General features: G+C 42.8%; 1 long non-coding RNA gene across 1 annotated transcript; it reads left to right on the top strand.

The window, feature by feature from the left end:
* Positions 1-15207: 15207 nt before the first annotated feature.
* Positions 15208-22470, top strand: LOC135983100 (uncharacterized). The gene is made up of 3 exons (XR_010600594.1): positions 15208-15569; positions 18331-18404; positions 21694-22470. It is a non-coding gene; the product is annotated as an uncharacterized LOC135983100 (long non-coding RNA).
* Positions 22471-24440: the final 1970 nt, after the last annotated feature.

The raw sequence follows: 24440 nt of genomic DNA, 5'->3' as shown, positions 1-24440 counted from the left end.
CAGGCAAGAAGAGGTAGCGAAATAGCCAATAGAGGTAGAGTTGCTATCTGCTTCTCATTCCCCTGTACTGCTAGGCAGAGGGGGCCCTGCAGAACAGTTTGTTTACGTGCACTGGGATGACCAGTGAATCCAACATTGAGATCTTGCAGTAGGGGGAGGGATAGCTCAGTGATTTGAGCATTGGTCAGCTAAATCCAGGGTTGTGAGTTCAATCCTTGAGGGGGCCACTTAGGGATCTGGGGCAAAATCAGTACTTGGTCTTGCTAGTGAAGGCAAGGGGCTGGACTCAATGATCTTTTGGGGTCCATTCCAGTTCTATGAGATAGGTATATCTCCATATATTAAAAAACTTTCCCAGAGGTAGTTTGCAATCCTCTGCCAAAGGTTTCTGGGGAGGACTGCCTTATTTATTCCATCGTGGCATGATACTTTCCCGTGCCACTCAGCAATTACTTCAGCAGGCACCATTGCAACACACAGGCTAACAGCTTATGGACCCAGTCTGCAGCCAGACGCATGCAGGAGCTGTTCCCTTTTAGCCTCCGTTACCCCAGGACTGAGATCAGCCAAAATCACCACCACCTATGGAAAACAGTGCCAGTATTCGGTTCAATTGTCCTATCCACATACACGTGTGCACCCCCCCAAATCGCTCCCTTTACTCCTGGCCATACTCACAATGTATGGGACTGCTGCCATGATCTATATGAATCCCAAGGGGAAGTGAGAATGTTGTGCTTGTAACATGTGTGGCTCAAGGAGAATGAAAACACTCGCAATAGTACCTCTGTGCATTGTGTCTTTTGCAGCTGGAAATGTGGCCTTAAGGGTCTCTCCACCCACACTAGCAGAGGGGCTCAGCCATATAAGAAGGAGAAGAAAGAGGACATTGGACAACATGTTCCAAGAGATCCTGCAAACCTCTGGTGCTGCGGATATTGAGCAGAAGGCTTGGAGGAGCATCCTTGTGGACAGAATGGAAAAGGAAAGTGCAGAGAGGACAAACGCACAGGACAAGGAAAGAGGTGCACAGCAGGAAAAGATAATCAGTGGTTCTCAAACTTTTGTACTGGTGACCCCTGTCACATAGCAAGCCTCTGAGTGCGACCCCCCCCCTTATAAATTAAAAATACTTTTTAATATATTTAACACCATTATAAATGCAGGCAGCAAAGCAGGGTTTGGGGTGGAGGCTGACAGCTCGCAATCCCCCATGTAATAACCTCGCAACCCCCTGAGGGGTCCTGACCCCCAGTTTGAGAACCCCTATGATAGTGCTTCTCATCAACCACCAGATGGACATGCTGGAGACTCTTATAGATCTTCAGGTCCAAGTCACCCACGTTCACCTTCCTCTGCAGCCAATTGATAGCTACATTCCAGGACCTCCCTACACACCTCCCTCCACATCCCAAGTTCTAGGGCCACTGCAGTACCCTACCACTCCACCCCGAGGGAGAGTACACTCAATCACAGCCACACATACACTGACCTGTGAGAGACACGGTTGGTGTGTGTGTGTGTGTGTTCTTTCCCCTTCAAAGTTCTTTTCCCTGTATTTACAGTTTCATTCAGTTACAATTTTTGTTTGCATGTGGTTGGAATAAAAGTCTATTTATGGAAACTTAATTCATCTTTATTAGTTCACAACATATGGTGGCTGGTGCTGACATCATTCAAAGATAATAGCACTAGGTGCATTTGCAATGTTATACTACCACACACATAGCACTCATTACAAGGTTCATACTGGGGTGCTAAAAACAATGCCAAGCGGAGCACACTACGACAACACACATTACTGTGGCTCACTATTGAAATGGTCTTTCAAAGCCTCCCTGAGACGAATAGCTCCCCATTGAGCTTTCTTAAAGCCCTGGTATCTGGCTGCTCAAAATCAGGCAGCTATAACCATGGGGATTTATTTTCACTAAAGTCTAATTGTGTGAGTAGGCAGCGCCAGTGGCCTTTCAAATGGCCAAAGGCACATTCAACAGTTGCTCTGCACCTGCTGATCCTGTAGTTGAAGCGCTCCTTGCTGCTGTCGAGGTAGCCGGTGTATGGCTTCATGAGCCACAGGAGTAAGGTGTAGGCTGGGTCTCCAAGGAACATATCCCCAATGGTAATCCACCGGTCTGGAAAGGAAGTCCCTGCTTGCATTGTTCGGAACAGGCCTGTGTTTTAAAGATGCGTGCTTTGTGCACCTTCCCTAATTGTCTCGCATTGATGTCAAAAAAACGGCCCCAGTGATCCACCAGCACTTGCAATACCATAGAAAATTAGCCCTTTCTGTTGAGTTGGTCTGCTGCCAAAACAGGGCTATGCGTGCCATCTATCACCCCACTGCAGTTCGGAAACTCCATTGCTGCAAAACCATTCAGAATGTCCTGCACGTTGCCAAGAGTCACAGTCCTTCATAGCAGGATGTGATTAATAGCCGTGCACACTTGCTTCACAGCAATCCCTGCGGTGGATTTCCCAACTCCAAATTGATTCCCGACTGATTGGTAGCTATCTGGCATGGCCAACTTCCACACAGTGATCGCCACTTGCTTCTCCACCGTGAGTGCAGCTCTTATTTTTGGTGTAGCTGCACTGGAGGGCTTGGACGAGCTCTGCACATAGTTCCATGAATACGGCCTTGTGCATCCAAAAGTTCTGCAGCCAGGCGTCATCATCCCAAACCTGCATTATCACCTGCATAATGTGATCCCACCAGTCTGTGCTTGTTTTGTAAAGGAAATTTCTGTTTGGGGTTGTTTACACCATCTTGCCCCTATATGGCCATTTTGGTTTTTTTAAAGTTGTTGTTGGCTTCCATATTGGGCCTCCTTCTTCATGAAGGTTTTGGCAGCCTTTTTGCCAAGAGCGGGAAAGTGAAGGTCAGATGACCTCGTAATCTGCCTGGAGACAGCAGGTTACTTAAGGCTTGGATGCCCATCCCTCAGGGCTGTCCATCTGAGTGACAGTCGAGTGCTCACACTCATGCACTGCTGCCCACCCCAGAAGCAGACCTGCACCCATGTTAGTACCATCTAGTTCCATCTGGTTCCCTACTTGGAACTCCATAGCCAGACCAATGTCAGATTGCTTGCATGCAGGGCAGTTGTCATTGGCTGTCACTCCAGCTAGTGTCCACATACTTGCACCCAGGACGACGTGGCAAGCCGAGAAGACCTGAAGAAAAGAAGACCGAAGATCAACTCATCTGTGTGGAGATCCCATCGCGTTCCTGTGTTCCTGAATCTGATCCGTGGTGTCCAGTGTTCCCAGCCCTTGTCTTCATTGGTGTCCATGCCTCTTCCCTACGAAACATGGTACTGTGTTAATCCTCATTTATTCCTTATCTGTCCACAGTGTATTCTGGTTCTGGGCTTTAAGCCCTTGTTTCATGTTAACAACCGAGTAGTTTTGTTTCATACATGTTACCCTTATATTGGGTGTCCTGGTTTTAACAAATTGTTTGTTTTGCACCTTACCTTATGGTTATGTTTTCTGTCATTAACTGAATACCTGACGATAGATGCTGGATAAGGTGGGTGTAACTTACATCTCCTTAGTTAACCCAGCTTAAGAATCTCATTTTGGGTTAACAGTTTCTCAGGTCCAGAACCAGCACTGACTGCCTGCAACTGCTCCGTGAATGCCAACAACCTTGAATTGTTTCTTTCTACGGCTGTCAGCAAGTCAGCCTACAAGGCATTGTCATATCCCTCACGGCTCCTCTGGCAGCTCCCGAAATAGTGAAGGACCAGACACGTTATTTATAATGGTTAGCACAGTACTGAAGAGCAGTGCAAGATCCATGCTTCTTACAGAGATGGCGGACACATGGGTTTGCGGGGCTTTTGAAAAGAGGCATGAAACATTATGGGATGCAGATAATATTATGGGATGGAGAAAACTGCATCATGGGACATTGAAACCATATTCCCAGTCACCCCTGCGTGACTCATTTGCCCCCATGAGGCTTTGCAAACCCTTCCCACAACACCCTGCGCTAGATGGTGGCGAGTTGCACAGAGGGATAGCTACCCACAGTGTGCTGCTCTCTGCATCGATGCAAGCACTGCTAATGAGGACACACACTGCTGACACAAGGAGCATAGTGTGGACATGCAAAAGTGGTTTAATTACTGCAGCAGCTGTACATCGACATAACTTTGGGCGACTTAATTTTGTAGTGTAGACACACCCTACCTGCTGATCCTCAAGAGACATAGGGACAAATGCCAAAGGTATTTAGGCACCTAATGATGCAGATAATCACCTAGTGGGATTTTCTAAAGTGCCCAAGCAGGTGACTAAATACCTTTCTAAAATCTGACACCCTCCCCCTCTCTCCCCACCCAACGGACCAATCTGAAATACTCCATGAATGTTTAGACTCACACACACGTAAAATGGGCATTATAGAAAACAGAATTGAATCAGCTGTTTGTGGTTCTCCCAGTGTATTTATACCATTAACTCTCATAACTTGGAACTCATTGGCTATTTTATTCCAAAAATGTACAAAAACATTTCTGACACACTTCAAGAAGAGTATTTATACCAATCACCTGCACTCTTCCAATACACTTCCTCTGCACTTATCTTTCTGCCTAATATATTACAATACACCCAAGGAGTTTGGGTTTCCCATCTGTGTATCTAGGTTCTGATATTGGCACCCATCCTTGTAGAATCTAAGTGCTTCTCACAAGTAAAACAACAAAAAGAAAACAAAAGACCTACAAGTATATTTCCATGTTCCCTGCTGGCATTTACTCCCAGCTAACACCTTGATTTGTTGTGTGGTGTTCTTTGGTGACAGCTAGGCTGTGTACTTAAACCTAAGCAACCAAGGATTATCTGTGAAAACAAACACTGTAAATTATACATTTTTTCAGAATTATTCACCTTTTTACTTGGCCTAAAGTTGAGTTGCTGGGAGAGTTTGCCTTATATGATAGTTTCAGCACTTTCACCAACAGCTAATTATATGTCTAATATTTTACTAAAATTCATTGCCATTATGCATTTTATTCTTTGTCTTTTTGCCTGAGTATAAAAATATATATTTATAGATGTGCCATCTCTACATTCAGTCGGCTTTGGACACCCAGAATTGTGAACCACTGTTACCCCTCCCTACCTCAGCCAGTGAGAGTTTTTCTGCTGCTAAGTTGTGTGCCAGCTCCTTGAAACACCAGCCTGCCTGCCTTATTAGCAAACTCTTCAGGACTCTGATAGTCCAAACTTGCCCTGTAGGTAATAATCAACGAACCCCAATTCCCGAGTTCCCCAGAGACATCTTTCTGCAGTGCTCAGTTCCTCTCACTGTGACACTCACAGAAATGATCAAGTTTGCTGCCTCCAAAGAGACAGAAAACCTCAGCTATAGGTTTAGCTGAGGACTCAGGCTCCACTTTAATACAAAGCATTGAGATGGTTTTGTAATAAACCAAGAATAAGTTTATCAACAAAGAACAGACTTAAGTGATACTAAACAAGAATGAAAGAGACAGTTGTAGTTACAAGCTAAACAAAACAAAGCAGACTTTCTAGTGCCTAAAACCTAATTTCAGCATTACAATCTTTGTCTAAGCAGGTTACTCACATCAAGTTTGCAGCAGCTTTTGCCTTGCAGGCCAAGGGGCTGCAGCTTTCATAGACTCAAAGGGTGCTGTACCCTATCATCCCCTCTGTGATGGATAACTAAAAGGTCTTTTAGCTCCCTTTGTATTACTGAAAGTCCATTGTTTCTGCCTCAAGAGCTAGGAAGCCTGGGATACAGATTGTGTCCCACAGCATGGTTATTAAATGGTCTTCTTGCCCACTTGTTTAGCTTGATGGTTTTGTTTTCCTTATATGTAAATATACTTCTATTGTCCTCTGCCTGTAACTAAGCCAATCAGACAGGTAAATACACTATTCATTTGTCTAGGGCAGTCTGGGTTCATGTCTGCCTCCCAACACATTTTAAGAACATATTTTCACCACACATCTATAATTTTTTTAATACAATCCATCCAAACATCACACAAGGATTTTCAGGACCAGCGTGTCACCAGTTTACATATGATACCTTACATGACACCTTTGAGATATATATTATGACAACAGTGTGTTAGGGCAATGAGTGTGTCAGGCCTGATGTGAGCTACAGTATTGGGGAGGAGGGAGGCTCTGCCAGTCGGCTCCCAGCATCACAGTCACCATCCAATGTTTGTGATGTTTCACTGTCATTGCAGTGATTATGATATCACAGATAATGGACTGTGTGATCACTAAATAATTCAGAGAGGGCAGATTGATGAAATAGGGTAATTTTTTTGTTTATATTAAAATATCATGATAGGGAAAAAAGAGAGAATGTACAGAAAAGAGAGTTAAAGTGGGTTTGGGCAATATATTATGGGTTAAACCTTGTTTGCCTTATTCATGTGACCACTGATTTCAATGGAACTCTGGTGTGACTCCGACAGTCAGGATTTGACCATGTTTTGTCAGTGGACTTCTCATCAACCAGTGGTCATCCTACCAACTGAATTTTGGTCTAGATTTATTAAAATAATGAAACCCATTATTAGGGTCATATCCTTGGACCTGGTAACATAGGAATAATGGGCACTGCTGAAGTTACCATGCTAACTGCATCTCTGACCCCTCCTGGTCTAAGTGCACCCCTTTAGGTCTAAGGCCTCGAGCCATCACCTGTCTTTTGGAGCGGAATCACACGATTCTCCCACTCTCAGACAGATCCTGGGTTGCAGTGCCCTGTATATCAACTGTGATTTACCTCAGCAGGGCTGAGCAATGTCCAGATCTGCAATTCTGCTCCTTCCTGTATGAATGTATGGATCTAATTTAATAGGGGACTATAGGCAGACTAAAAAGAAAAGTCACAAATAGATCTGGATCAGGAGCCTCAAGCTCCTGTTTAACTGGGATGGTAATGCTGTTTATGGAGACATAGTCTTCTGGTTTAATGGTACTTACAGTGGCTTATATCTCTAATGGCAGGCACAGAAGAACACTGCACAACACTGCATCAGCACTGAAAACCCAAGCGGTCTCATACCCTGTAGGCACCTGCTTTTCAGCTTCTGACCCAATAATGACATATAAGAAGATTTGTTTACAGTTTCACATTTGCATATTTTATATTTGAGGCCCTCTATATTTCCATTTCCATGCTGACCAAAACCAGGAATTACTGAAATACCTATATTTCCATAATCTTCCATCTGGAAGTAGGAAGAATTGAAATACTTAAAAAAATCTGATTTAAGTGTATCTGAATTAGGATCCCAAATGAACCACTGCACCTTTAGAGGTTGCCTGTAACTAGCATATGCCTCCACCCATCATCTTAATTTGCCTCTATGTATTAATTCTGGCTTTCTATCTTGATGTTTATTCAATGGAAAAAATAAGAGTTATTTTTATTTGAGTACTGTTGTTCAAATGTATTTTTAAAAAATCATAGCCACAAAATTCATGTTCATTCAGAGCTGGCTCTATGTGTCCAGAGACAGTAATTCTGTACAGCCGTGGAGTCATTCCCCTTCAGATATGTTTATTAGAAGAATATGGTCTTTTAAAGACTTCAGTTTCATCTTTGTGTAAAACAGTTAATTTTAAAATGTTTGTCACAATTGATACTGTGTGTGGAACCTGGGAAACAGACGAGATAATTTCATTTGATTCTGAGACTCAAGAGGATTTTTTTCCTCGTGTGGTGTTGATAGACTCTCCAATCTGTTTCAGCTCGGGGAAACACATCTCAAATGTACTCTCAGAATATATTTCACACCTCCTCTTCGCCGTTTAATATTCTTCCTATACCACACCGTCTTAAAAATAACACAATTCTGAAAGCAGAGCCATGAAGCTGTGAAGGACATACTGTAGATGGTTCAGATTACTGGGGGGGATTGTGCTGCCTCCTAACTTAGGAACAAATCCTACCCCCACCTTCCTTGAAATGGAATATTTCAGATGAAGGAAAACTGGTGCAATCCCACTCTACAGTGTTTGTAAAGGCACAATTTGGGGACCCTGTGCCAGATGTCTGCAGCTATGCATGATAGCGGCTCTTCTGGTATGTGTGTCTACCAGTACACAGGGGAGGCTAGGACCAAGGCAAGAGCAAGAGTGGAGACAGTGGATCTTTATATATGAAGTAAATCCTCTCTTGAAAGTAGGTCACAAATACTGAGGTGGCTACCATGGTCCTGAGACACTGCAGTCTGTGGTATGGCAGATTCCTCATCCCCCCACATATACCTTCATAGGAAACCCTTGTGCTGTGTCAAGCTACACAGGATTAGTACAGGATATTGAGAAAGGATTTGGCCCTAATTATTGTACTGCATGAAACTAATTTTTGTCATTTTTTCAGAGTATGTATTCCATATTTTCAGAAATGGGCCAACACCTTTTCCCTTTTAAAGGCCCAGTGATGCCTCACTGAGCACTTAAAGTACATTCTGTATGGAGACAATTCTGCTTACATAACATATTCAGTATTTCTCTTTCCGTTTGTCTTTATTTTGATTTGCATGAAAAACAAGATCTTTGAGGCTTAGAAGTTCATCTGCTTCTATTGCTTACTCCTGTCATGAAATAATAAATTATAATTCTCTGTTTATAATATCATTAGTTAGTGTGGAGATAAGCATGATGTCAAGAGGATTGTAACTTTAGGTGAGGAACACTTTGTAGAAAGAGATGACATTTTAAGCAACAAAGATCAAGTTTTCATGCAAATATTTCCAATAATTTAAAAAGGAAGAAAATTACTGAAAATCTACAAGTATTTCTAAATAGACTATACAGTACTTCAAACTCTCCAAAGAGACATCAAAGGCTCCTTAAAGAATTATAGACATTCATTTTGCTTAACAAACAGATTGCATACTGGAGCAACAGAAAACCGGTAAATATAAATCAAAACTGGACTCCCTGTCTGAATGTTTTCTGCATGTATCTCAGCTCTGCTGTCTACATCTCTATTCTGCATACTTAAGATGACTGTTTAGGAATACTTTCTGTTACTTTTTTTGGCAGTTAATGTCTGAATTGAATTTCAGCTTCTAATGTTCTGAATAAAATCTGGAATCTGCTGAAAAGCCAAAAGAATGTGATTCGAGGAAGACTAACAATGATTCATCTAACAGCATAATGTTTACAGTCCACCTCACTAACGAGAGATTTCATGATGAAACCTCAAGGTAGCACAGTAAATGAGGAGCTATGACTTAAGGGGTGAAGATCTTTCAGTGTACTGCTCCTATGAATGATCCCATCTGTGCTAAAGTGCTTTTCAAGATAATTTGCTAATGTATACATTTGAAACTTAACCTGGGGAAAACTGGTTATAATCAAGGCCCAATGTGATCTGTGAAAAGATCAACTTAAATTATATAGCAAGACACCTAGATTCTGCAGCAAGCTGGTCCAGCAGACTTGATATTCTGCAGCAGCTTCAATGAACTGAATAATTGAAGCGTTTACTGAATTAAATATGACAATAAATAATGCAGTCACTATAATATTGCTTATTATTTATCTTAATATTGCATTTAATTAATTTTATGCTGTGCTTAAAGTTTTAATCATCAATATGCACTGCAGAATTTTGAATTGAGAAATATATGAATTGTAAAAATTATCAGAATAGAAGCTGGAAATTTGGGAAATGGGTATTACTATTTTGCAGGGTTGCCATAAACATAAATTAAGTGAATTCTTTGCATCAGTCTTCACTGCAGAGGATGTGAGGGAGATTCCCAGATCTGAGTAATTCTTTTTAGGTGACAAATCTGAAGAACTGTCCCAGAGTAAGATGTCAGTAGAGGAGGCTTTGGAGCAAATTGATAAATTAAACAATATGTCACCAGACCAGATGGTTATTCACCCAAGAGTTCTAAAGGAAATCAAATTGAAATTGCAGAACTACTGACTGTGGTATGTAACCTATCGCTTAAGTCAACCTCTGTACCAGATGACTGGAGGATAGCTAATGTAATGCTGATTTTTTAAAAAGGCTCCAGAGATAATCTTAGCAATTACAGGCCAGTAAGCCTAACTTCAGTATCAGGCAAATTGGTTGAAACTATAGTAAAGAACAGTTACAAAGGGATCTCACAAAGCTGAATGATGGAGCAACAAAATGGTAGATTAAATTGAATGTGAATAAATGCAAAGTAATGCACATTGGAAAACATAATCCTGAATATAAATACAAAATGATGGTGTCTAAATTAGCTGTTATCACTCAAGAAAGAGATCTTGGAGTGATCGTGGATGGTTCTCTGAAAACAGCTGCTCAGTGTGCAGTGGCAGTCAAACAAGCTAACAGAATGTTAAGAGCTTTTAGAAGAGGGATAGATAATAAGACAGAAAATATCATAATGTCACTATATAAATCCATGGTACACCCAGACCTTGAATACTGTAATGCAGTTCTGGTTGCCCCATCCCGAAAGCTTGTCCTTCTCACAAACAGAAGTTAGTCCAATAAAAGACATTATCTCATCCACCTTGTCCCTCCCATCTCAAAAAAAGTCATATTATAATTGAAAAAGATACAGAGAAGCTAGCAAAAATGATTAGGGGTATGGAACAGCTTCCATATGAGGAAAGACTAAAAAGGCTATTCGCTTAGACAAGGGATGACTAATTATAAGAATTATAGACATATCTATAAAATCATGAATGGTGTGGGAAAAGCGAATAAGGAAGTGTTATTTACCCCTCACATAACACAAGAACCAGGGGTCACCCAATAAAATTTATAGGCAGAAGATTTAAAACAAACATAGGAAGTACTTCTTCACACAATGCATAACCAACCTGTGGAACTCATTGCCACGGGAGAGGCCAGAAGTATAACTGGGTTCAAAAAAGAATTGGATCAGTTCATGGAGGATAGGTCCATCAATGGCTATTAGCCAAGACGGTCAGGGTTGCAACCCCATGTCCCTAAACCTCCAACTGCCAGAAGCTGGGACTGGACAACAGTGGATGAATCACTCAATAATTACCCTATTCTGTTCATTCCCTCTGAAGCATCTGGCACTGTCAGAAAAGAGGATATTGGGCTATTGGACCATTGCTCTGCCCCAGTATGGCCGTTCTTATGTTCTTATTCTGTGGGCTTTGCCTGTACAGAGTATGTGGCAGGATTAGGGATCTGGGGCAAAATCAGTACTTAGTCCTGCTAGTGAAGGGGGCTGGACTTGATGACCTTTCAAGGTCCCTTCTAGTTCTATGAGATAGGTATATCTCCATGTATTATTATTATAAGAAGGAAGAGGAAATTGTTCTTTATGAATTTCTAAAATGATGTCATTTATGTGTTTAACTTCTATGCAGTTAGACATTTATTTAAAGGTAAACTGCTCTTTTCAAGTTTTACAGAGTTTGATCAGGACTTTCATGCTAGTATTCAGAGGAAAGTTTAGGCAAATACCATCTAAGGAAGAATTCCAAGAAAACTTTAATAACTACACCCAACAAAACACTGCTGCTCTTTAGTTTGGAACAGGAAAATGCACCCATTTGGAAATTATGAGTTTGATGGGGTTTACAGATCCCTCACTGTAAAGGGATCTACATCACTAAAGGGGTGATGTAGATCCCAACCTTCATCAGCTGCATAGCATACTCTAAGTAGAGGACCTGCTTAAAATGGGACTTTGGCAATCAAGCTGAGGGAGAGTGAAGGAGAAGCTGTTTACAGGAAGGAAGCCAGTTAGTACCTTCTGAGACAGAGAAATCCACAGGGGAAGGATTTAGACTGTGAGTAAGACCCAACTGGGCAGCCAGCGGTGTGACCCCTTCTTCTCTCCCCTTTTCCCTGGTAAGGGGGAAATCACTGGACACTGCAGAGGGAGCTGGGAAGCCCTGACTGACTATCTAAATCACTGAGACTGCTTGAATAGCCCTCTGTGAAGAGGGAAGCAGAGGGCTGTGACCATACCCCAAACTGAAGAGATCACTGGGTGAGGGAAGGAAATGGCCCTGGGGAGGTTGGTTTGGGCATCAGCTAAAGGGGATGGAAACCACCCCGCAATTGCTCCCTACTTAGGCCCGGGGCTGGGACCTGGTAGAGAGGGAGGGCTGGGTCCCCCTGCCCTTCCCTTTGCCTCTAGTCCCACTGGGGGGTAACCTGGAGGACAGACTGTAACTTGAGTGCCAGGCCCCCAGACTACCCATCCTATTCCTCCCTATGACTTTGGAGACCGTTGAGCCGTGGCCTGCCTGCTGACCCCTAAATGAACCCCACCACTACAGGGGTTATGCTTGCAATAATCCTTGTGATGAACATTCAGAAGTTCTAATTCTAAAGAAAATTTAAGAATACATCCAGACAAATGAACCCTACACCAAAGAAAAATAGAAAGTCACATTTCTAATTTCATATAAATCCTGCGATAGCTGCAGTGATAGTATCACTTTTCTCTTGACATTCACAAGTGAAATAGCTTTGAAAATAAAAGCTTCAGGTATATATAATTTTTCCAATGAGTCAGAATAGAGAGGCTCATGGTGACTGAAGGATTTGGGAGTCTCAATTAAGATGATGGATAGAGATGATTACAAAGAATGCTTTAACTTATTTGTGTACCTGTCAAATAAGTTTACACCAAGGCCTGATTTGGATAAACAAAGCAAGAAGAAGGCATATGATTTAAATGATCTTTGGGCGCTGATATATTTCATTTATGTCAAAAGAAGAAATTTTTGCAGAACTAAAGAACACAACGAGCAGCTTAGAAAGTTTTCTTAAAGTTGAAAGGAATAATGCGATCCCTAGGGTAAGTGATTGATATATAGACAATAAATCTGAAAGCCTGTTAGAAAGACTTGTTAATTTTTAACATCAGTTTTTGTTAGTTTCTAAGGTCTTTGGGTGGGAGGTTTTTTCTTTATATTAACCTGCAGAGAGCAAACAAAGTTTCTATTCTGCAATTCAGTGCATCTCTGTGTCCACACAGAGCTCCATTGACTTCAGTGGGACTCACCAATTGCATGAGTAGCACAATAATCATAACATTTCTCTGAAATCAAGCATGTTTTGTTAATGAAAAGTTTCCTAAAATTTCCACTGGGAATACTTCAGAAATTATAATGGTTTTCACCAAATTTTGATATAATTTAAATTGAACTTTACTGATGTTACAGTTATTAACAAATCGCATGGCAAAGTGAGTATAATACAAATGTTTGTTGTTTGTTTGTTTTTTTCTTTAGGGATTCATATTTGAGTAAAACCATGTGTTATACTGCATTTCCCCAAAAATGTAAAACATCTTTGTTTGCTAGATTCTGTACAGGTGAGAAAAAATCCTTCAGAATGTTGTTTTTTATAGTTGCCTCACAGTAAGTCAGTGTTGTGTTAGTTATGTTCTTTTAAAATAAAAAAGAAATTCTCAATACCATAGATATGAAATAAAACATCTTCATATTTGTAGGATCTTACATAAAGTCTGGGTGGAGATGGAAGGAGAGAGATGCATATCTCTTTTAAAAATCTTTCCTGTGGGTTTTTTAAGAGACTTTGTGAAAATATAATAATCTCAGATCAGGTACTACAGTTCAGTTCAATAATATTTTATGGGCCTAACAGGATATATGGGCATTGCTAAAGTGTACAAAAGAGACAAGATCCTTAAGTGTCTATCAGAGGTAATACAATCAATCCAGAACAGGGCTTCACACTGTGTTTGAGGTTTGTTCATTAGTCATTAGTATCCGTTATTGATGTTGTGATAGATTGCTACCTAGTGTAATACCCTCTTTGCCATTTCTTCTTTCTCCCAGGATTTGGCACAGTCTGGTTGGTTTGCTTGAGGGTTGTTGTTTTTTTTGGGGGGGGGGCAAGTTCTTCATCACTTTTTGATTAAAAGTATTTTATATTTCCTGATAATTTGAGGGAAATATTTTTTCTCCACTCTTTTTTGTAATTTGGACACTAGAGTAGAAAGTGTATTTCTTTCTTCAAACTCTTCTGTCGTAATGACTATACAACCAAATGAGCACATGCTTTGAGCTTCCCAGTTTCCACTGCAGTTTCTAGACTGATTCTATATTTGGTGGGAGTCTGCCTTAATTTTTCACATTTCACTGTAATAAGTCCCTCCTGGTGTGATAGATCTGTGCAGGGAACTGTAGCAATCTAGCTTGTTGTTTCGTCCCAATGCCACACATATATTGCTCCTTTACGTTGCAACTTGAGAAAGTTTCAGTTTTGTGTGTGGCTGTTTGCTCCATTGGTCAGGAGGTTGGAGTTGTTGAGTCTGGCGCGTGGTGATATAGGAGCTGATCATGTTTTTGTGTGGCTATAGTTGTGATCTCCTAATGCTTTTGGGTTGGAGGGAGTGTTAACTGCTTTGGTTGAGATGGTATCAGAAGTTAAATGCTTTTTTCTGTATGTGGATTAGCAGGAGAAGTTGACCAAATACTATTCTGCAGCCATGGTTGCTGGAGCTCCTTACAGATACAGTTTTTCTGTTGAGGTTTGATCCCAATCGTTGTATGCAGATACTAAAATTCAACCCCAGACTTCATTCCCACATAGTAGAATGGGTCGAAGTACATGGTCAAATGGCAGTAGTTTTATCAAAGTGTTGTATTTAAAGCTATCTAGTAGTTTCTTTATGGATAGAATGCCTGTGGAGTTTTTCTTCTAGTGATTTATAGCCACTTTGAAGCTCTTTGAGGATAAATTTTATTGTGAGGCCCAGGTACCAACAATTTGGGGTGTGTTTGATTTTCATGTCTCTAATAAAATCTTAGCCGGTTTTGGGGTTGAAATATCAGGTTGATTTGTAGTCCCCATGTGTTGCAGCCAGTTTCTATCCAGGTATACGTTTCTTTGGTGATCACCTTGTGTATGTGATAGCATGAACTGATTATAACCATCTGGAAGGCTTTTTATCTGAGTTATTTTGTGGGACTCCTGAGATTGGAGATGTTCCTAAAGGGTTGGTAGGTTCATCAATTTATACATGTTTGTAATTTTTAATTTTCATTTCTGATACTGCAAAAATGGAATGACTGTAAGGTCATTATTGAAAAATCTTTTATAAATTATTGTAAACTTGCAAATTTCATTGGTATTCTTCCATTAACATAGCATGAGGTAAAGTTGTTTTCCTCCTTGCTTTTCATTTATGCTATCCTGGAATATTTGAACCAATTCAGCTAGTGAAACTAGATTATCAATACACTTTTATTCAGTATCACTAATTTCCTGGTTTTGGATGATACAAAGTCAGAGTTTGATGCAGGTGAAGCACATAGTGGATGGAGGTGAAATCCACCCAGTACCCTCAATAGCAGGCCAGACGGCTGTTCCTGCTGAAGCATCTCAATGAGCCAGAAGGGATTATGCTAATTTTTGTCTGTGCCTCTAGGGATTATCAGTATCAATCATATATCCTTCATTCTGTCTTGCTTTTATTTGTATTGTATTTTTCCAGGAGGAGGTGGAGGAAGCAGCAGAGATGGAAGAAGAGGAGGAACAGAAAGAAATAGTTTACTGTGTCAAAATGATTCAAATAGCACTTCAGGTAAGGTCAGAATTTTGTTAAAGGATGCTGGTAAGAATTTAATTCTAACAATCAGAATTATGTACATCCTACATCTGGTACACTTGGGAACTTTGAGCCCTGACACAAACCCAGAAAGCATTGTTGTATATTGTCCCCATGCATCCAAAGCCATCAATAACCTCCTGAGCACTGGCAAGCTTTATTGCCCAGTGCCACAGTACCTTCTGCATGACAGCACAGGCCTGCATGACAACAATCGATCTCCCCATGCCAAATTGGTTGGCTACAGACCAGTAACAGTCAGGGGTGGCTAGCTTCCAGGTCGCAATGGAGACCCACTTATCAACAAGTATGGGACGCTGCATGTTGGTACACTGCCACTGTAGCTCTGAGGCTAGTTCAGCAATGATCTCAAAAAAAGGTTGCCTTCACCATCCTGAATTCTGTTACCACTGGTGCTCATCGCAGCTTTGAAGAACAATCCTCTACCACCAACTGATTCTGGTTTTCTGAGCTGAGAAATGGCACTGCACTTTGTGACACTTAGGAAGAGCTTGTGTAGTAGCATATTCACACATCTGTCAGCATAATGGCACAGAGCATTGTTGCATCCATGCTGGCTGACAGCAATTCAAAAATGGCGCTAGCCTGCCTAGAAAGAAAGGAAGCATGGGACAAAGGGAGCAGAATCATGGGAGTTTTGGAGTTTGACCTTAAGTCCCAGAATTCCACTGGCTTCTGGTATGCATTCCACAATGCACAGCAAGAAAAATCCCACAATGCACACAGCTCTGCAGTGAAGCAAATGACCATGGACTACTTGGAAGACATGCCATATGCTTAGTGTGCACCAAATCTCCACCATATGTACACACTGATGTGAATTGAAAGAGGGCACAGCTGCCACATATACGTGCTATTAGTGTGGCTTATGTATTGCACAACAACTAGTGCATGTCAACTCAGTGTGAACTACACCCCCTGCATAAACAAGCCCTTAGATACAGTACTGGTTTCTAATGGACAGTTAGATACACAGCAAAAGTTACCATTATAATAGTCAACCTATTTTGTAGTTCAGGAGAGGCCAAGGATGGAATGTGCATAATGAAATATAATTGTAAGCGTAAAAGTGGTTCCAGAAGGCCAGGGCTAACAAAATGAGTGGATACTTTCATATGAAATCAACTTAGCACAAGACCTAGTGATTTGTCCATGTGGAGGTGCACTTGGAACAGTTCTCCTGTCACCTTCTCACATTCACAACGTGTAAATGCCTAGAGAAGAAAAGGGTCCTAGTTCACACCTTGGCTGTATTAACATGAAAAATGGATACATAGCACATCCAGTCACCATATGGGCACTGGCACCAGAACCAGGTTAACAAAAGAAACCACTTTAACAAAATAAACATAAGCACAGAATTCATGTCCCCCACAGATTTTTCCCCCCCTACAGAATAATAGATTCTGCCAGGGAGGCAGTGCAATTACACCTTTCACCCACCAGGGGCTGCTGTGGCACCAGAAGAGAAGGCAGCTGTCTCACCACTGGAGCAGCCAGCCACAGAGAGGGAGGGGGGGACTTTGACCTTGTCCCCACCACACTTCTTCTACAAAGGTTCCGGCCCACTTGCATATGAGGAACTACATTAATTGGCTGATGGCTTTAGTGTCAAGGCACCAATTAGCAGTCACAGCAACTATTACAGTACAGCTGGTTGTTACAGGTTCCTCTACTCACCATTGGAGGCACCTCCTCCTGGCTGTTCTGGGATTAGTTCTTTTAGCCTGGCTCCCTCTTCTTGCCATTCCTCAGCCCATTGTCTCACTTTTTCGTCCTGTAGTCCCTCTCTTGCTCCTCAGGAGCTGCCATGCTTCATCTTCATACAAGGTTGCCAAATTTCTAATTTCTGAAAACCAGACCCCACCCTTCCCCTGCCACTTCCCCCAAGGTCCCACCCTTGTTTGCTCCTCTTTGTCTCCTACCCCCATCACTCGCTGCTCTCCTTGTCAACTCCAGCGTAGGCAGTCTGAAGGGACTTGAAAACCCCAGCTCCAGCAGGCCGCCTGGGAGTGCAGGTCAAAAGAGTGTTGCGGCCTCATGGGAGCAGCCAGGCAGCCCCACTGGCAAGCTAGGACGTGGCCCTCCCTTCCAGACTCCCTCTGTGCTAACTGCCCCCCTTCCCACATGCTGGAGCCCTCCCCGCCGTGGAGCTGCCTGAGAGCACGGCTGGGGGAAGCGCTAGCTGGCAGGCCAGCTCACGTTCCTTCCCTCCTGGGGAATATTCCATGCCTGTTGGGAGCCCCTTACTCTGCTCACCATGGGCCCCCGCACTCTGTCCTCTGCCACAACCCTGAAAACCTCAAAGGGGCCATCTGAGCTGGTGATTTGTGCTTCCACAGGAGCTGCCTCTTCAGGCCAGGGCAAAAGGCTACCTCTCCCCCTCCGCCCATAGTAACCAGACTTTTGGTGTCCAGTCAATACATCTTGTAGAGATATGTTTGTAGAAGATTATAATTTAGAGACGCTCCCTCATAAAAGACAATATTATGAACATAGGAATTTGGAGATGTGCTCTGGAGGCGGAGGTTGGGAACACCAAATGGCTGTGTTCAGCAACTTACTACAGAAGATCTCCAGTTTGTTTTATTAAAGTTTTATGCCTTTCTCATTCACCGGTTTGATATTTAAAGAACCCCAAGTCATTGCATGGTGTCAGAGATGCTGAATGAGAAGAAAACTGCAGTCATTTTGAAGTTAACTCCTGTGTTTGCAGCTGAAAGCAGAGACAAAGGGAGGCATCAGAGAAGCACGTGGAGCACCAGGCACAGAGGCTTTTGCATGTATTTGGTGAGCACAATAGTAGCTTGACTAGCTTTAGAAGGGGGAGAGGGTTTAGCCCTCCAGTCAAGTCACAAGAGTCCTCCTCTTTCAAGGTACTATCACAGTCTTACATGCCATCCCAGGCTGTCCTTAACTCCACTGCTCTGGCTGAGCCACTCCCTCAGTGGCTAGAACAAACAAACCTGGACAGTCTTAAAGTTCACTGCCAAGTAGGGTTGCCAGGTGTCTGGTTTTCGACTGGAATGCCTGGTTGAAAAGGGATCCTGGCTCTCCGGTCAACACCGCTGACTGAGCCATTAACAGTCCGGTCGGTGGCGCAGTGGGGCTAAGGCAGGCTCCCTGCCTTTCCTGGCTCCATGTGGCTCTCACAAGTGGCTGGCATTTCCCTCCGGCTCCTAGGTGGAAGCATGACCATGAGGGCTCCATGCGCTGCCCCTTCCCTGAGCGCCAGCTCCACAGCTCCCATTGGCTAGGAACCGTGGCCAATGAGAGCTGCGGGGGCAGCGCCTGCAGATGGGGGCAGCGCACAGAGCCACCTGGCCGCGCCTCCGCCTAGGAGCCAGACATGCCAGCCGCTTCCAGGAGCCACCTGAAGTAAGCACCGCCTGGAGCCCACACCCCAAACCCCCTCCTACATCCCAACCACCTGCCCCAAGTTGGAACCCCCTCCTGCACCCTATCTCCCTCCCAGAGCCCACACCCCTCACCCCCTCCCATACCCCAACCCATTATCCCAGCCCTGAGCCCCCTCCCACACCCAAACTCTCTGCCAGAGCCCTCTCCCACACTCTGAACCCCTCAGCCCCAACCCCACACCTGAACCGGCACCTGAGCCTCGTACCTCAGTGGGAGCACAGAGCTTTTCCAGTCTCGGGGCTGTGGGAGGGGGGAAAGAGGAGCGAACAGGGGTGGGGCCTAAGGGGGAATAGGCAGAGTGGGGGTGGAACAGGGATGGGGCGGTGGACAGAACAGGGGCATAGCTGCAGGGGAAGTGGCACAACGGGATGGTGCCATGGGAGCGGCCATGGGCAGAACTGGGGGAGTTGCTCTCAGGGTGAATAAAAATCAATGTTTTGTTGTTTTTTTTTAAATAAAAAAATGGATTTTTTGGATAACATGCTTTTTGAGGGGAAAAAACCTATCTAAAGGTAGTTTTAATGAAGATACGTTATAGATATCTCATCATGGAATAGGGATTATAAATTCTAATTCTAGAGTATGAGACAATATATTCATGTAATGTTTAAGAAAAGTTTTGTAAATGAGTTATAATAGTTCATGGATTGGGGACCCAATCTTATGGGGTTCCAGGGGCTTCTGTATAGATTATGTAGGTTAATCTTTCTATCTACCCAATGGGACTCAGTGCTCAGTCTAGAAGATACCATCAGAGATGTTTAGTTTTGCAGTTCTCAAACTGTAGATTTGTGTCTCCAGAGATAACATGCTTGTTAATAGCAATAATATTTTTAAATAAATAGTATATAGAGGTTAGAAATAACAGACTTCAACCCTATTGTCCTGCTGTAAATTTGTGTACACAAAGTCAATCCCTTACCTCTCTCTAAAAGTGCAAAGTTTCAAAAAGTTCAATTAACAGAAGATCGTTGGGGGTGCAATAGATCTGGACAAGGAGAAGTCTGGAGCTAAATGTGAGAAGGGAGGGACAGGCAGTAGAAACAAAAGCGAAACTGTTTGAGCAGCATATTCCAGAAGTCTTGAGGTCTTTCTGAGTGTAGCCTTCATTGATTTGAGATCTACCATACCATTCTCTCACTACAAGGGAAAACCTATCATGGCAGCAGGCCGTAAAAGAGACCCAGTTTGGGAATATTTTAATGAAGTTCCTCTACCTGGGGGTAAGACAGGCATGCACACAATATGCAAACAGCACAACAAAGAAATGTAAGGCCTGGTTGCCCAGATAAAACAACATCATGAGAAGTGTTCCTTCTCAGGAGGAAGCTGCGTTGAAGATGATAAAAGGATAGGGTTACCATCCGTCCGGATTCCCCCGGACATGTCCGGCTTTTTTCAGTTAAAAATAGTGTCCGGGGGGAATTTGTCAATGTCCGGACTTCCCCCGCCCCCCATGCAGAGCGTGCAGGGCTTACAGGGCAGCCGGCCGGATGGTGCCACTCGCACGGGCTCCGGCAGCCAGAGCCCTTCCTTCACTTCCCCCCTCCTCTCTCCTGCAACTTGAGACCACTCCCCTCCTCTCCCTCCCTCCCCCCGCCCTGCATTCACAGATCGCTGGCCGTCGCCTCGGCCTCCGGCAGTCTGGAGCTCCAACCCTGCTCCCCTCCCCCGCTGTCGAGCGCGCCGCTCTGCAGCACAGTAAGGGGGCCGGGGGTCAGAGAAGCGGCAGGGAGGTTCTGGGGGGGTAGTCAAGAGACAGGGAGCAGGGGGAGGGTTGGATGGGTCAGGAGTTCGGGGGGGGCTGTCTGGGGATTGGGGGGTGTAAGGTTTTGGGCAGAGTACAGGTGGGGGGGTCTCAGGAGGGGGCAGTCAGGGGACAAGGAGTGGGGGGGGTGTTTGGGAGTTCTGGGGGGGGCTGTCAGGGGGTGGGGAGTGGTTGGATGGGGCGTGGGAGTCCCAGGGGTCTGTCTGGGGGTGGGGGTGTGGATAAGGGTTGGGGCAGTCAGGGGACAGGTAGGGGGTAGAGTCCTAGGGGGCCAGTTAGGATGTGGGGAAGGTCTCAGGAGGGGGCAGTCAGGGGACAAGGAGCAGGGAGGCTTAGGTAGGGGGTGGAGTCCTGGGGGGCAGTTAGGGGCAGGGGTCCCAGGAGGGGGCAGTCAGGGGACAAGGCGTGGGGGGGAGGGTTGGGGGTTCTGAGGGGGCAGGAAGTGGGAGGGAGTGGAAGGGGCAGGGGCGGGGCTAGGGCAGGACAGGGGCGGGGCTAGGGCAGGACAGGGGCGGGGCTAGGGCGGGGCTCCTCCCGTCCTCTTTTTTGATTGTTGAAATATGGTAACCTTATAAAAGGAACATGTCTGAACATGCAGGATCTTCAGGTTGGTAAACTTTTTTATTTCATACTTCTTTCTTAAGGACTGCCTGTCGTCCTTCTGGACTATTCTTGAATTCTCATGTTTGAGCAAAAAATATAGTTGTTACTCTATGGTACTATCATTTTAGATGCAGTTGTGATAAAAGATAAATAGCTGAAATAGGCAGATCTTCCTTTTACAATTTCACCTTTAAAGTAGTACTGAGTGTCAGTGAATGCAATGAGTAATACAAAATGAGCAGTATGGTAATAATAATTAAATAACTTGCATTGACTTATTTTGTTTAGGAGAATCCATCCTCAACATGCAGGATTCTGAAGACTATCCACCTTCAAGATCACCATCATTTTCTACAGTTTCAGAGTTATCTGCCAATGATAGTGTTTCAGTCACATCATGTATGTCACATAGCCACAGTATATCACCTGTAGCAAAAAGAAAAAAAAAATCTCCATCATCCAGAAACAACCATAGATAAGTTTGAGATAAGAACCAGCAGATTACAAAAAGAGGTAATTGATGAAAAAATTGCCCGGTTTGTTTATGCAACAAACTCTCCTTTCCGTATGATTGAAAACCCACACTTCACTAACATGGTTCAGTCATTAAGACCAGGATACAGTCCACCCAACAGAGCAGATGTTACAGGGAAATTGCTGGATAAAGTGTATGAAAGAGAAATTGAACAGTGTGCAAAAGGTTTAGACCAGTGGTTCCCAAACTTGTTCCACCGCTTGTGCAGGGAAAGCCCCTGGCGGGCCGGACCGGTTTGTTTACCTGCCGTATCCGCAGGTTCGGCCGATCGCGGGTCCCAGTAGCTGCGGTTCTCTGCTGCAGGCCAATGGGAGCTGCTGGAAGTGGTGCGGGCTAAGGGACGTACTGGCCGCTGCTATACCAATTTTATAGGTATCATGACTATATTAACTCATGTCTTGATCATTTCATAGTTTAAATTTAATCTGTACTTTACATACCTTTTCCACATTCCCAGCACACTGGAATAGTGAAATTCTTGTTTGAATTGTTATGTTTTATATTCATTAATTTACTTGTTTACCTCAGTTTTGAGCATTTATTAACTTTTTAAATAAAAATTAAAGAATTTCTAAACAAAATTTTTTAAATTGAAAAATAAAACATTTTTGAACTATTATTATTATTATTTAGGATTTTTTTAAACTGAAACAGTTTGGCAAGAGTTGCCAAATCCGCTTGCTGCCTTTTTGGCTTTAATAAGTTTTGTTGGAAAAACTTTTGTCCATCTCCACTTAGAGCCTGGATTTGCTTTCAACCGTTGCTCCAGCAAAATACAAGGATTTTTTTCCCCACACAGCATGCCTATTGTCTGCACAGTGCAGAAATAATACACTTGTACAGGTGGTACGTCAATATGAAATCACTAAAAAACAACAATAAAACACATTCATATATGAGAGCACAGAGGGCTCTCTGCATACCTCAAACCTTATTTTTTTAAAATTTTCTCCCTCCATACCAGCTTTCCACAGCGAATACTGAAGCTGGAACTTTTGGTAGATGGCTTCCAAATTTTTCATATAATTATCTTTGTCAATAGCTGTAATGAAGATATCATCAAGTAAAAAAAGAAATATGCCATAAAATTCTTGAAAATGTGAACCATTATTATTTGAACTAAAATTATCCATAGTATTTCCCACACCATCACTGTTAAGCATTGGCTGTATCAAATCAGGCTACTGCCTAACTGTTACAGGTCAAATAACACTTTTGACTGCTCCAAAAATGCCACCTACTGGTAAACTTGTGGAAAATCCAGTTTCATTCCAAACAAAACCAAAGTTCCTCCTCAAGACTTGCCAAACAGGCTTTGAGTATTAGTCTTTGTGTATCTGAGGATTTACAAACTCTTTGTCATCTCTGCAAATGTAGGTCATATCGTTGTCCTTTGAAAGGCATCCAATAATTCAAACAATTCCACTTGCCTCCAGGTTTTAATGCTTTAGAAAACAATAGAACAACAATAGAGTTTAACCTTTAAAATCATTGGGGGCTATTCTTCCACAATCTGAAGTATAGTCTACAGTATAGCTATTTGCTTGCAAACTCTCCTAGTGTGTATATGCAGCATATACTGGCAAAAAAAAAAGTGCTTTTGCCAAGATAGCTGTACCAGTTCCCTGAGTGAAATAAGCTATAACAGCAGAAGCATTTTTATACCAGTATGACTGCATCTACACAAGGGCTTTTGCTGATCTAGAAATATCACAAAAATCACAACCCTAACCAACACTGGTATATGAGCAAAAGTTTTTAGTGTAAATCTGACCTCAGTATATATATTCCCAATCTGACCTTTCAGTACTTGGGATCTGCGCCCAGCATCTACATACAGCAGAGCAATAATACTTTTAAAGAAAAAAAGTTCATCATCACTTAATTTTGTTTTTCAAATAACTAAACTGACCTTTCAAAAACACTGCTTATTAACATAAAAAATAACATTATGTAAAGAATCTTGAGATTGCCATTTTAGCAGGAAATGACAGAATTAAACTACAGGAAAGTCATTCTGCATTTCAAAGAACGCAGATGACTGAGAAGGCAACTTTCAGGTATGTTTCTAGTATCTGACTTCTCTCACCTTTCACTAATCTTAAAGAAAAAGGAATTTTAAAAATATATACAGAGCTCTTCAATCAGGCCTCATTGTTAGTCTGACTAAAATGTTCTTGCTGTAAAGTGATATCACTCATTTATTATTCAACTACATTTTTAACCATTTCAATCCAGTGTTATCATGGGAATAATAAGAATGCTGGGGAAGACACAAATCTAATTAAACTTCATGAACTAAGAGGTTCAGAACTAATGCATCCAATCCCATGAAAACTTCCATTAGATATAATGTAAGCTGCTCATAAATTGCCCTCATTTACCATTAGTGGCATTCTTCAACTTCAGACAAGCACTACTCTGTTACAGCTATTATCAAAGGTGTGCTGATCTCCAAACCTCCTGCTAGCTGTTACAAGAGCAATTTTCAGGAATTTAC

Source organism: Chrysemys picta, chromosome 1 (genome assembly GCF_011386835.1).
Source record: "Chrysemys picta bellii isolate R12L10 chromosome 1, ASM1138683v2, whole genome shotgun sequence".
Classification (NCBI taxonomy): Eukaryota; Metazoa; Chordata; order Testudines; family Emydidae; genus Chrysemys; species Chrysemys picta.
The sequence above is the reverse complement of the archived record's forward strand: the minus strand, read 5'-3'. Positions and strand labels throughout refer to the sequence as shown.